This window comes from Amblyomma maculatum, chromosome 3 (genome assembly GCF_055883805.1).
Source record: "Amblyomma maculatum isolate TAMU_Amacu chromosome 3, ASM5588380v1, whole genome shotgun sequence".
Lineage (NCBI taxonomy): Eukaryota > Metazoa > Arthropoda > Arachnida > Ixodida > Ixodidae > Amblyomma > Amblyomma maculatum.
Genome location: NC_139346.1, coordinates 82,107,688 through 82,120,640, shown reverse-complemented (window position 1 = coordinate 82,120,640; position 12,953 = coordinate 82,107,688). Strand labels below are relative to the sequence as shown.

Here is a 12,953-nt window from a genome sequence, read left to right as displayed (position 1 = left end):
TGTCACTTACATAAATGACCCGGTTATTTCACGTGGGCGTTAAGGAACGTAATGACAGTCGAAATCCCCACAGCCTTTTAATCCGGCGTACCTCGAAAGCATGACTTTTGTTAAAGACAGTAAGCCAAATAGACCCTATAAACAAAGAAAACTACTTGTTTTGCGCTAAAACTTCAGTATATTAGCAGCTGTCTCATGTACAAATTCGTACGGATGCAGCTGCGCAAAACGTTCAACGCAACTGCTTTTAATAATAGCTTTGAGAACGCAGTTGTTGTCCTAGAAGTGCTTGAATTATATCTTGTTGTCTGTCGGCTGCCTCTTGGTATGTCATGCAGGTTTGCCTCTCGTCTCCTCTGGGCATGCACAGGCAATCGCCTTCGCCTTTGAGTATGCACAACCTCCTGACTTCGCCGTCCTGTTGGTTACACTGGAAAGAAACCAATGCAATGATGCTATTCAGATAAAGAATGGGTATTAGAGAAAGTGATTAGTTATTACAGCAAAATGATAATAATTCAACCCTTATTAATAAAAAGATTTGATTATTCGACGCAGGAGCGCGGTTACGACAGACGTCTATGTAGGTCATGTGTTTGTTGATCCTTAATTTGGAAATTGGCGTGATCGCCCCGCCTATATCAGACGTAGTGTTACGGCGAGGTACGACCAAAGAAGAAATATATAGGCCACCCGCGAATGAATTGCATTGCTCCCTGGTGCTCACGAACTTCAGGCGTGCGTCTTACGCCAGGCACGACGACTTTCGGAAGGCGGCCATGGACAGCATAAGTCAACGCGGACTGGCTAAATTCGGCTTATAATCATCATCATCAGCAGCAGCCTGACTATACCCACTGCAGGGCGAAGGCCTCTCCCATATTTCGCCAATTAACTCGGTTCTGGGCTAGCCACTTGACCCCTGCGAACTTCTTCACCTTATCCGCCCACCTAACTTTCTGCAGCCCCCTGCTGCGCTTTGCTTCCCTCAGAATTCAGTTTTTTACCCTAAGCGACCATCGGTTATCCTCTCTTCGCACTACATGTCCTGCCCATGTCCATTTCTTCTTTTTAATTTTCGCTAGAATGCCGGTAACTTGAGTTATTTCTCTGACCCACTCTGCACGCTTCCTATCTCTTAATGTTACCCCTATCATTTTTCCTTCCATAGGCCTCTATGTTGCCCTCAACTTAAGTAAAACCCTCTTGGTTAGCCTCCACGTTTCAGCCCCATTGGTGAGTACAGGCAAGATGCAACTGTTGTATACTTTCCTCTGGAGTGATACCGGTAAGCTGTTAGTCACAATCTGCGAGTGCTTGCCAAATGCGCTCCATCCCAATCTTATTCTTCTTGTATTTGCTTTACATGGTCCGGATCTGCGGTTACTACCTGTCCTAAGTAGACATATTCGCCTACTACTTCCAGTACTTCGCTATCTAACGTAAACTGCTGTTCCTTCCCGAGCTTATAATGAATTCCCGCGATTCCGCTGTTCCCCATCGGAAGTGCGGGTCATCAGCAAGTCGCGCCGCTTCAGACACTCATTTGCGCGTGACTCGTCTTTGAGGCGTATTTTTTTTTATGGTGTTCGGCCCGTGTAAAGCCATTGCCAATTAATCATTTCTACATCCATATTCTACTCTTCAGGTGCTGTATCCACTAGGTGTTTTGAGGATGCTTCACTGCACCTAAATGTGGGTAAGTATCCCCGAAACGCAACCGAGAAAGCAGCAGCAGCAGCCTCAGAGGCACTTAACATTCTCGAACAATTCTTCGACATCCCCGTCAAAGTGTGCTAAGCAAAGCTCTTCATGAATTCACGATTTACCGTCATTGCTCAAATCTACAGACAACTATATTTCTAGCGCTCTGTATATTAATATGACGCTAACGTTTTTCAACGATATTTTCTGGCTATTCAATAATTCAAATTTTAGGAAAAGGTAAACCCTTTTTCTTGTCGCCTGAGGGCTGAATTAGGATTTTACGATATTGCCGCGAAACTTTCAAAACAGTATTTGTTGTTTTTAGTAGCCGCCGGCATACGGGCTTATCACTGTGATTCTGGATCGCGTAGCAGTTCCATATTCTTTGTTTGTTAATGCTCGATGTCGCGAGTCGCACCTTTATCAGTTTCGTTGTAGCGCAAGATGCACCGAGATCTATCTCCAAGATTCCGGCCACTCGTGTGCCTTTCCACAATATTCCAGCCCGTGCTGGTAGCTGTTTGCGACGTTATCTAGTTTGTTCTGTGCAGCCTTTAAATTTAGCGTTGACGAGGGTGACGAGCATTCTTTGTTCGACGACCGACGAGCGCGTTTGTTGCTATCGCCGCCGCCGAGTTGCTTAGTTCTTTTGCGGGCGCAAGGCAGCCCAATAAATAGTTTCTTTGCAATCATCGACCCCCTTCATTTGTGTCATCGACCTGGTCACCACCACGTGGCATCTGGTGGAGGTGCTGTCCTTGTTCCTTCAAGCGAATACCTCAGCGTTATTCCTGTCGCCCTGAAAAACCAGCCTACATGTCACCGAGCCAGATGTCACGTAAAGGTGACAAGACCGTACACGCCAAATGAAGACACAGGCGTGATGGTACTGAAATAACTCTTTACTGGGGCTGACGCGCCCGCAATAGAACTAAGCAACTCGGCGGCGGCGATAGCAACAAACGCGCTCGTCGGTCGTCGAAAAAAGAGTGCCCGTCACACTCGTCAACGCTCAATTTAAATGCTGCTCAGAACAATCTAGATAACGTCGCAAGCAGCTACCAGCACAGGCTGGAACATTGTGGAAAGACACACGAGTGGCCGGAATCTTCGGGATCGATCTCGGTGCAGCTTGCGCTACAACGAAAACTGATAAAGGTGTGACTCGCGACATCGAGCATTAACAAACAAAGAATACGGAACTGCTACGCGATCCAGAATCACAGTGATAAGGCCGTATGCCGGCGGCTTTTAAAAATAACAAATACTGTTTGGAAGGTTTCACGGCAAAATGATGAAACAATCAATGACCAAAGAATATTTCTTGAAGTCTATAAGAGAGCCAAGGTTGGGGGGTGCATGCATGATGAGCATACAGTTCGAGATCAGACAACACAGCGCTGCCGTGCCAATGCTCTTTATGCGCAATGTTTAAAACTTTCCTTTGGCACTAATGTCTATGCGAACCTAACAATTACTGTTTAAATAATAAAAGGGTATGTCGAATGCAATCCTGTTGCTGCTCAGATCAAAATATAATTTATCCTGCATATATGTTTACATGCGCTAAATCGTCAAACACATAGCGTAGTGAATTAAAACGGTATAAAAGCGCACTAAATATCTGGTCATATAAGTGACCATAAGATGGTAATAGTGTCCGAGCAAGAAGATACCGAGTAATTATTCCGAAATGAGAGAGAGGTTACCATATACGGGTAGCACGAAGCGGGAACAAAAATACACATAAGTGGTTCTTTCATGTCCGCTTATTATCTTTTCTTTCACTGCTTATGTAAACACTGATGAGAGTAAACAGCAACGTTTTCGAAAATTATGTGAGCTTTCCTCGGGTAATTTGACGATCTCACGCTAGTGCTCTACTGTTACAATTTCGCACTTAAAAGCAACGTTTGGAGCTGTTTTCTTTGTGCCCATATTTAGCGCTATTTCCCACCCCCTTCCGCATGAATGGTAATGCCATCCATCACATATAGGTGTCAGCATTTGGGGAAAACATATAACAGCCTCCTTGCTTATTTAACAAGAAACGAACCAAGTACAAATACTCATTGCGTAAAAATGTTCCAATGCTTCATCGTGCCATTTCAGTTAGCTATCCATCCTTTGCAAGCACGTAGACCTAATCAGTAGGTCAGATCTATTTATTACAAGTTCAAATAGCTGCATCATGGGATATAGGATTCCTTATATCCTGGTGACACTCAGGGAGGCAACTTCAGAAATAAAAAATAAATAAGTGTTTTAAATGTTCTGTTGATAGCTTTATAAGATGCAGAATTTATTAAACATCTTCTTCACAACATTGATTGAGGTGCTTACAGTCGATGCTTCGATTCATCAAGAACAAATATTGTTTCAACATAACAGTACATTGGAAAGAGAGCATAGGATTACGGCTGAAAGACAGGTCAGCGCATGGGACTCTTGATGAGTGCATCTTATTCTTAGTTATGATGCCATCCAGTCATATACTGGCTTGCCAAGCCACTATGTTGTGAGCCACTTACGTTTGGCATGCATGGCGGGTGGTATCGCTTGGCGTCCACCGCAATTCCTTTTCTGCAGAAAAAAAAAGCGCCCATGGCCTGTGACAAAACCATTCGGTGAAGAAAACAGTAATATAACGGGAGCTAAACCTCATAAGTAAAAGATTTTGAAGTGTATAAAGAGCACCACGAGAAAAACTGATGACTATTCTAATTTGTAGAATCTTAATAAAGTGCCTGTGTACTGACGTATCCGTGTCAAAAGGTTCAGCTATATTCATCTGTAGTTACGAATGCGATACCGCGGCGCGTAGCGTGAAGCTTCTTGATATGGCGCAGCTGCTGCATACATCCCCTCCCATGACAAGAACATAGAGAGACATCGCAGGCTGATAAAATTTCGCTCTTGGTCAGCGTTTTCATATTTTCTAGGCAAACTCGACGAATCGCTCTGCTGATGGAGCGGACACAGGCCTGTTTCTTCAAGGGATTGGTCTTGTGGCCAAGATCAAATTGCTATTATCAACGGCTGTTAACCGTCTTGTGAGGCAAAGCACCATGCGCGCTGTAAAACCGGGGAGGAGCATCTGCCATGTGCCGCGGCGCCACATGCTAATTACAGAGATTTGGGTAACATTTTAGACATGAACATCTCGACAAAGATGTGACACCAAAGTTCTGCAAAATATAATAGTTACCAAATGCAGCTATCTCTAATTATTCAATATAAATATGCACGCTAGCTGCTGTGAATAAAATGTTACTTATAGCATTTAGGTTATTACTGACATTACGGTGGCAATTAACCTCAATGTCTGTGTCTGCCTGACCACATATCCACGCACAAATTCAATTTATTTACAGTGTTTTTCATTAAATCCTGAAAGTTTAACGTTAAACACCCTGTATAATAGAAGGCTTCTGTAATCAGACATATAGCGAGCCTTTTCGAAAGATTACCTGCAGAGGGAGAAGGTTGCTTCTGGAACAAATAGCTATTCACATTGACAAAACTTTACCATATCGGTACTAATGTCGCATTTTAAATATAATTGAGGGTACTGAATTGGGGTAACTCCTCAAAACAAAACAAGTACCTGTAGCAATATACTTTATGAAATTATTTCAAGAACATTTGATTGCGCCTGTATCCCAACCTATGTTATTACACCCATGCATCTAGAAAAGGGCAAAAAAGTTCAAGATCGTCAGATAGCGGCGAATTGGTACCAATATTTTGAGAAATACCTGATTCAATTTAATAAGTGATTTCATCTGGGCAACTTGTTTCATATTAACCTAGAGTAATAAACTTGCGCAAAAAGTAGATGAACAAAGACACCTGTTCCTGTCGTCACGTCTCTTCCTTCTTCTTCATTTTGAGCAAGTTTATAGCTGAACCAGTGCTAACTTCGCTCGACGTTTCTTATACTATACATTTCCTTCATTATTTTGTGCTGCTAACACGCTGCTGTAAGCATAAAGCAAATTAAGCTAAGACACCGTCATGCTTATTGATAAAAATCTCGACAGTAGGAAGAATTTTTCTCCCAACGACATAAGAAATTACGTTTGGTTTCGTTTGTGTGGTTTAACGTCCCAAAGCGACTCAGGCTATGAGAGACGCCGTAGGGGAGGACACCGGAACTTTCGACCACCTGGGGTTCTTTAACGTGCACTGACATCGCACAGCACACGGGCAACTTAATTTTTGCCCCTATCGAAAAGCGGCCGCCGAGGCCAGGATTCGATCCCACTTTCTTGGGAACAGTAGTCGAGCGCCGTAACCAATGCGACACCCCGGCGGGGGTACATAAGAAATAAACGCGCCTGTTGCTCGTATTTGATTTATAAGTTTTTCGAGTAGATTTAAAAATGTTCTTTCTAGTGTTTACACCGTTAAGCATTTTCGTTATTCCTAAATAGGATACCATAATCACTCCCCGTCTATGCAACAAAAATTACTTTGCTAGTGGTGTGAGAAGAGCACATGAAACTATATGTAGATATATCCTCCTATTTTGCAGCCGTTGGTTCAATGCTAGATTCATTCACAAATGCATCATCAATGCAGACTGGTTTTAGTAGTAATTCGCGTTGATTTTTTGGGCATTTATAATTTTGGACAATTGCAGTGATCCGAATCATCTTTAGGTGGAATACTATCCAAGCTGCTTCTTTTGTTATTAAATGCATAAGCGTCGTGTGTACTTCCTACATTGAAGAAGAAAGCGACGCAATTGTTTAAGCACGGCATGATGAACAACGAACTCAATAAGCCTCTTGACACGTATGTTTTACTTTTGAGCTTCCAAATCAATCGACCATTAGAGACATATAAACCTTGGCCAATACTGAATGTTGCAGGCCTTCAGTCATGCATGTACAGTATTCCTTCGAAGTCAAAGCCGAACTTGTCCTGCAGAGTTTAGATATTTTCGCTGATTGTATACAAGAATGGTTCTTTACCCGTTTGTAGGCATATGTTAAAGACCACAAGCGATACCTCTGCGCGGCTTATGCAGGCAGATTTCACAGTATGGTGTACACAATATACGTAATAGAGCTTCATGCCTGGGCGAATAATTAAACAACATATTATAATCAATATTTGTGCGTTTAATTTTAAGAGTCACTATTTTGTTCCTATGCTGCAGGCTGTCAATATGAAGGGTGCGCCTTATTTGCAAGCTTTTCATTTTAGGCAGTTTTGGCTGGGGGGCGTCAAAACCGACAACCGATAATAAATGTAATTGAGCTAGCGTTCTGAGATTGTATATTCATAAAATGACGTCGACCGCATTTATTATTTATTACCTACATGCGCGTTTCATGTATTTGATTGGGTTGAAGAATTTTTTTGTAATTAAGGGAACAGGGTAGGCAAAATTTCCGAAAAAGATCTATTTTTTTGTGTGTAATTTAAAATCTTTATTCTTTCCTTAACATAGCCCAGTCTTTCATTTGCACGCACGCGAAATATTTAACTCAAAATCAGTAGTTTTCGAAACCTAGGCAGCATCCAGCCACACCCCCTTTGACACATGCTCGGGATCTGTGCCTTTCCTAAGCTAAAAAAAAAAAAAAAATTTCAGCGCCTTTTTTTTTGTCACGTTTAGCGGAATGGCAGTCACTCATCTGGCAACAGTGAAAACCTAGCTAGCACAGTACTTCACTTAGCCAAACGAATCCTAAGTCGCAGCTGGATTACTCGCAACGCGCAGCATTTTGCTCGTGTTTCGGCGTGTTTTGGCGGACATATGAGTTTGTTTATACCTTTGTGCTGCTTATTTAGCGGTAATGCAATGACAAAGCCAAGGAAGTGCTTTAAAAAACGTCTCTTCTACGGAAACCAGCATAAGTCGATCTCCAATGACGCCAATTCTCCGCAACACAACCCAGGAGTGGGCGCCGCGGCCACCACGTCTGCGTCTGCACCACGTGCACGTCTGCGTCTGCGCGTCTGCAGCGGTCCCTGAAGCAGTGAAGCCGGTGTTTCAGCAGCTCTCAAAGCCTGAACTTCTCCGGAAATGTCTCCATGGAAAAACACAGAATGCGAATGAGGCGTTCAACAACGTTGTATGGGAGCGTGCTCCGAAAAATGTCTTTCTTGGTCTCAAGACGGCCCCGCCGGGGTGGCGCAGTGGTAAGACGCCCGACTACTGTGCCGGAGTTCCCGGGTTCGAACCCGACCGCGGCGGCTGCGTTTCGATGGAGGCGAAACGAAGAGGCGTCGTGTGCTGTGCGATGTCAGCGCACGTTAAAGATCCCCAGGTGGTCGAAATTACTCCGTAGCCCTCCACTACGGCTCCTCTTTCTCTCTGTCCACTTTCATTCCCACCTTCCTCCCTTCCCTTACGGCGCGGTTCGGGTGTCCACAGAGCAAGTGTGACAGTTACTGCGCCTTTCCCTTCCTGTGAACCAATTTAACTTTAACTTGGTCTCAAGACGCTGAAAATAGCAACAATGGATGCTGTGCTAACTTTCAATGATGGCAGCATTGCTCGAGCCGAGATTCTGTGGTCATTCAGAGTTTCTCCAGGATGGTTTACAGTCCAATGGTTGCGCGAAGCTGACCAGCGGCGACTGTACTTTGCAGAGAGGGCTACACGACTGGTCACTAAGGAGGCCCGGAAAACAAGGCAGCTAACGCAGAAAAGAAGTGTTGATGATGGAGGGGACTACCAGGCTGGTGGCTATTGAAACGATGCGTGAGAATTGGATTTTATAGTCCTATATTGCAATAAAGCTCTTTCTTCCACTTCAAAGCCAATTATCTCAAAACACCAAATTTTGCTGAATTTGACACTTTTTTTAAGAAACTACAGGCGCAAGGGAGATAAAATTTTCTATTGATAGTCTATTGAACTAGAATTATAAATATTATGGCAGACGATTTTTATTTACAGGCTATTTACTGCAGATTATGGCTCTAAAATTTGGTGGGTCCAGTAAAAAAACGATAACAAAAAAACTAACCTTTAAAAAGAAATTATCCTAGTTCAGTAACGCTACCTTACATTGCTGATTACAATGCCACCATTGTTATTGTTCTAACCCCAGCAGATCATGAGAAAAAGGGTCACGAACATAGCCTAAAATGCATGGCAAGAATAGGACCTACCCTGTTCCCTTAAGGACTAAGACGGCGTTACTAGTAACAAGTCATGATATTGCTACGAAGATGACGAAGCGGGCTGTGGCGCGGGGCGGAGCGCTTGCGCCAGGCCCGGTTGCCATTAAAGCATATTTCATCGTCATGTCATCACGTTGTTCTGTTTCTGCTGTGTCGCCGTGTTCCATCGCTTGTCATGCCACCACGTAACATTTGGTGGAGGTGCGGTTCATCCCCATCCTCGCCTTGCACCGTCGAAACCAACCGTACGCCAGGTCCATCTGCCGAAAGCCCGTGGAGATCGCCGCCCAGCTCTGCCCCAGTCCTTTTTGCTCAGACCCGACCAGCCGCTGTCCCCAGCCTCGTCCCCAGCCCTGACCACAACACACGACGACCAGGAAGAGCCCAAAGCCGACCCTACCGACCCTACCGACCCCACGACGAAGCGACCTCACGACCACTCGAGCGAAGACAGCATCCCCGCCCAAGCCGTTCGGCGTGTCCATGAGCCTTGGCCTTCGGCAAACGGCGAAGATTGGGCTTGATGCTCCGGTGTATGCATTCTTCCCATCTTCACATTCATTGTGGTGTCCAGCGTTTCATGTCCCAATCCTGTGTCTGTGTTAATCGTTACGTCATGCATTGGATTTCTAGCAATCGATTGGGACGATAGCTCGGCGGCCCCGGTTAATTCTACGAAGATGACGAAGCGGGCAGTGTCGCGGGGCGGAGCGCTAGCGCCAGGGCCGCCGGCTAATAAAGCATATTTTATCATGTCATCACGTCGTTCTGTTTCTGTTGTGTCGCCGTGTTCCATCGCTTGTCATGCCACCACGTAACAATATAAACGTGCAATGCAGAAAGCCAACATAATAAGTCTCTCTATGTGCGTTTTTTGCGGCTCACATTAAGTTTGACGGCTTTCAGCTTTGCCTTACAATATTGTTCCTTTAAGTCCTAAATAGTAAAAATGACGACTTATTTTATTAAAAATGGTTTAACCTCCAATCTGTAGAATACATGATGTCCTCTGCTTTAAAAGCTACCTGCAGGGACAGCACAGACGTATCTTTTGTACCTATTAAAATAAGATTTTAAGCAGTTAGAAAAATCGCACGCCTATTTTCGTATTTCCGCGCGTGTGTATGTGTCTACATATCGTAAGAGGGCTCCACTAAAGCTTACATTTTTCAGTCTGTGGGTAGGCTTTGTCAAGTCCTAGGTCAAGGCGAAGCGCGACCAGTAAATTCTGTGTTGAAAAGCTTCTAACCATAAAAATCTTACTACCGAACCACAAGCAACCGGTGCACGCTTACATCTGTGTATCAGTGCGTATGTGCGCATAGGTGCATGCATGCATGCATACATACATACGTAGGCACATGCATACGTACAAATACTATAGGCGCCACATGATTCCATAAATTTCAGGAATATGAATTAAGTACCAGGCGCAATAGCGTTAACTTCTGATAAACTCGGTGCGTCATCCGCTGATCTAAAGACGCAAATCTTCCCCTGACACAAATCGCACAGCATGGCGAACCTAATTTGTTGCTCAAAATACTGGGCTGACAGCCCGCAAAGGTACAAAAACGAGTCTTTAGGTTCGTACTGACATTCCCATATATTTCAAAAATTTATTCTCGAGGACGGGCGACTTTGTCGACTGCGTGCTAACGGGTTGCACGTTTTCTTTTGTAATGAAGGACTCAGGTTGGTTTGTGGGGTTTAACGTCCCAAAGCGGCTCAGGCTATGCGAGACGCCGTAGTGGAGGACTCCGGTAATTTCGGCCACCTGCGGTTCTTTAACGTGTCACTCCATTTCGCCTCCAACGAAATGCAGCCGCCGAGGCCGGTATTCGATCCCGCTTCCTTTTGCACAGTATAGTCGAGCGCTTTAACCGCTGCGCCACCACGGCGGGATAATCAATGAGTAAGACGGTGTTTCAGCATGCTAACATTTTTGAAAAAAAGCCACACTGCGTAGATATGAGACGGTTTGAAGAGATTACAAAACGTTCAGTGAGTTGAACATAATCAGAAACCAAATCTACCTACTCACCGATCACACAAGACATCAGCAAAGACTGCAATGCAGGTCAGAAAGAGAATAAAATTCATGACGTCTCGTAGGAAGCGCAAAAGTAGCGAAGATCTTGATGTACTATGTGACGACAAACCCCGCTTTTATATCTTCAGCTCAGTAAGCACCTGTACCTTGAAGGCTATGGTATTTATCAAGGTGTGATACCCTTACTAAATGGAGTTTGTTATTTTCTAGTGGAATAGTTAAGCCGGTTCGGTGTCTGATGTGGACAGCCTTTGGCATATATACAAACCCGTTCATTAAAAACCAAGCGTTTTATTTAGTTCTCATATATGCAGTAATGAGAACATAAGCACAGGGCGAAGGTAAAACATGCCAAAACGTATATGACCTCCAAATGACAAATAAAAAGAAAATACGGCGTTATTACCCTCAAAGCTCGTGTTAATTGTAAAGTTAAACTTTTCGCTAATGACTTCACTACATTGGGAACCTTTATATGCAAGTGATATTTTATCTAACAAAGAGTTCAGCTTTCTCCACACTGTTTTTTTGGGGGTATCGTGAACACCAAATTGTTAGACTGCTATGCCATTTCTCTCTTCAGCAGAAACAATTAGCTCAGGAAGAATACAACAAAGCAGAGCTTTTAGAGGTCAAAGGCATAAGATTTCCGTTAGGCCGCCGCTTGCTTTCCGACTACAAGAACCAGAAACTTTTACCTTTGTGTGCAGAGATGCTCCGTTTTTGAGGAAGCCATCGTGTCTCTTCGCAGACATTCTTCACGGGTCCCCTGTGTGAGAGACGGGGCTGAGTCTTTTTTTCCACAATGACAACAGTTCAGACATGGTTAAGCTACTATTCATTTCTGACTGGAGACCGGCGTGCCCGCCTGAGCCTTAAACGGCTCAGGCGGTCATACCGGTCTCCAGTCAGAAATATTGGCCCCTCCACACACGTGAAAATGAACAGCTGGAGGGCCTCTAACCGCAAACGTTTGTCTGCTGGTGCCCGATTTCCCTGTTGTTGAGGGCAGGTGAACGGGACCAAACATGTCTCGGGAGTTTCGTGAGTCAGAGAAGTGTGGTGGTGGTGTGTGTGTGTGTGTGTGGGGGGGGGGGACGACGGTATGAAGGATGAAAGTGGGAAGGAAGGCCCTGCCGGGAGTGGGTGTGCGGCCTTACTGGAGAGGGCAGAATCTACAATTTATGTTTGTCGATCTGTTTTGTAAGCAAGGCCAGGGTCCGAGGCTGGCCTTAACCCACAGGGCAGTACCCGCCTTGCATGAACGGTTTGAAGGGTTAACTGAAGCATGGTGCAGGTCGCTGAAAATGGCCGCCCGTATTTCATCGCGCACTTAGGAATCAAAACCCTACATGACCGAAACGAATTCAGTCTAGATAAGGCTTCGTGCTTATCCCCTAAGTCTAAAAGTTAGGGTTTACCTGAGACGCCCTGTAGTTAAGTAAGCTTCTCTAGACAGCATCTTTGTGCGAGATCGTTTTCGCTAACTTAGAGCTGTTGAATTTGTATGCGTGACTCCGCCTCTGTAAATTGCAGTTTTTACATTTGTAAATACCTTGAGTATATATTTCTTCATCTTCTGCATCATCACCTCCTGCTTCACTTGGTTTGAAGAGGTTTTTATCCCCACGAAGAGAACTAACCATCTTGAAAATTACTGGCACAGTCATGACAGAATTCGGCACCATCCATCAGGCGGAAAGTAACAAGTCCTTGGGCAGAGCCAGCAACTGAATTGCGGCCCGTAGTGCGACCCTCCCTCGAGAACGATAAGATATGCGAGACATCCGGGCGTATGGGCATCAATCTGCAGCAAAGCGGGCGTCGGGTGAGTGGGATTTCGTACGTTTGGTCTATGTTGGCGTGGCTTATATTAGGGAATTTGACAAAGCAGTTGACGTGGTCCTTCAGATGCTTGGGGCAGCGAGGTCCGGTTTTTCTATTCCTTCACGTAGACAGCTCATATTATGTTCCTCCAGCCTCGATTCGAGTTCGAGTGAAGAAAATCTCTCAATATCAAAAGAGGATGAAGAAATCATTAGGGTAC

At 44.6% G+C, this 12,953-nt stretch overlaps 1 long non-coding RNA gene across 1 annotated transcript; it reads right to left on the bottom strand.

The window, feature by feature from the left end:
• Window positions 1-247: 247 nt before the first annotated feature.
• Window positions 248-11,670, bottom strand: LOC146195115 (uncharacterized). Its single transcript, XR_014705699.1, has 3 exons — window positions 11,605-11,670; window positions 4,239-4,290; window positions 248-430 (listed from the first exon to the last, which is right to left on the bottom strand). It is a non-coding gene; the product is annotated as an uncharacterized LOC146195115 (long non-coding RNA).
• Window positions 11,671-12,953: the final 1,283 nt, after the last annotated feature.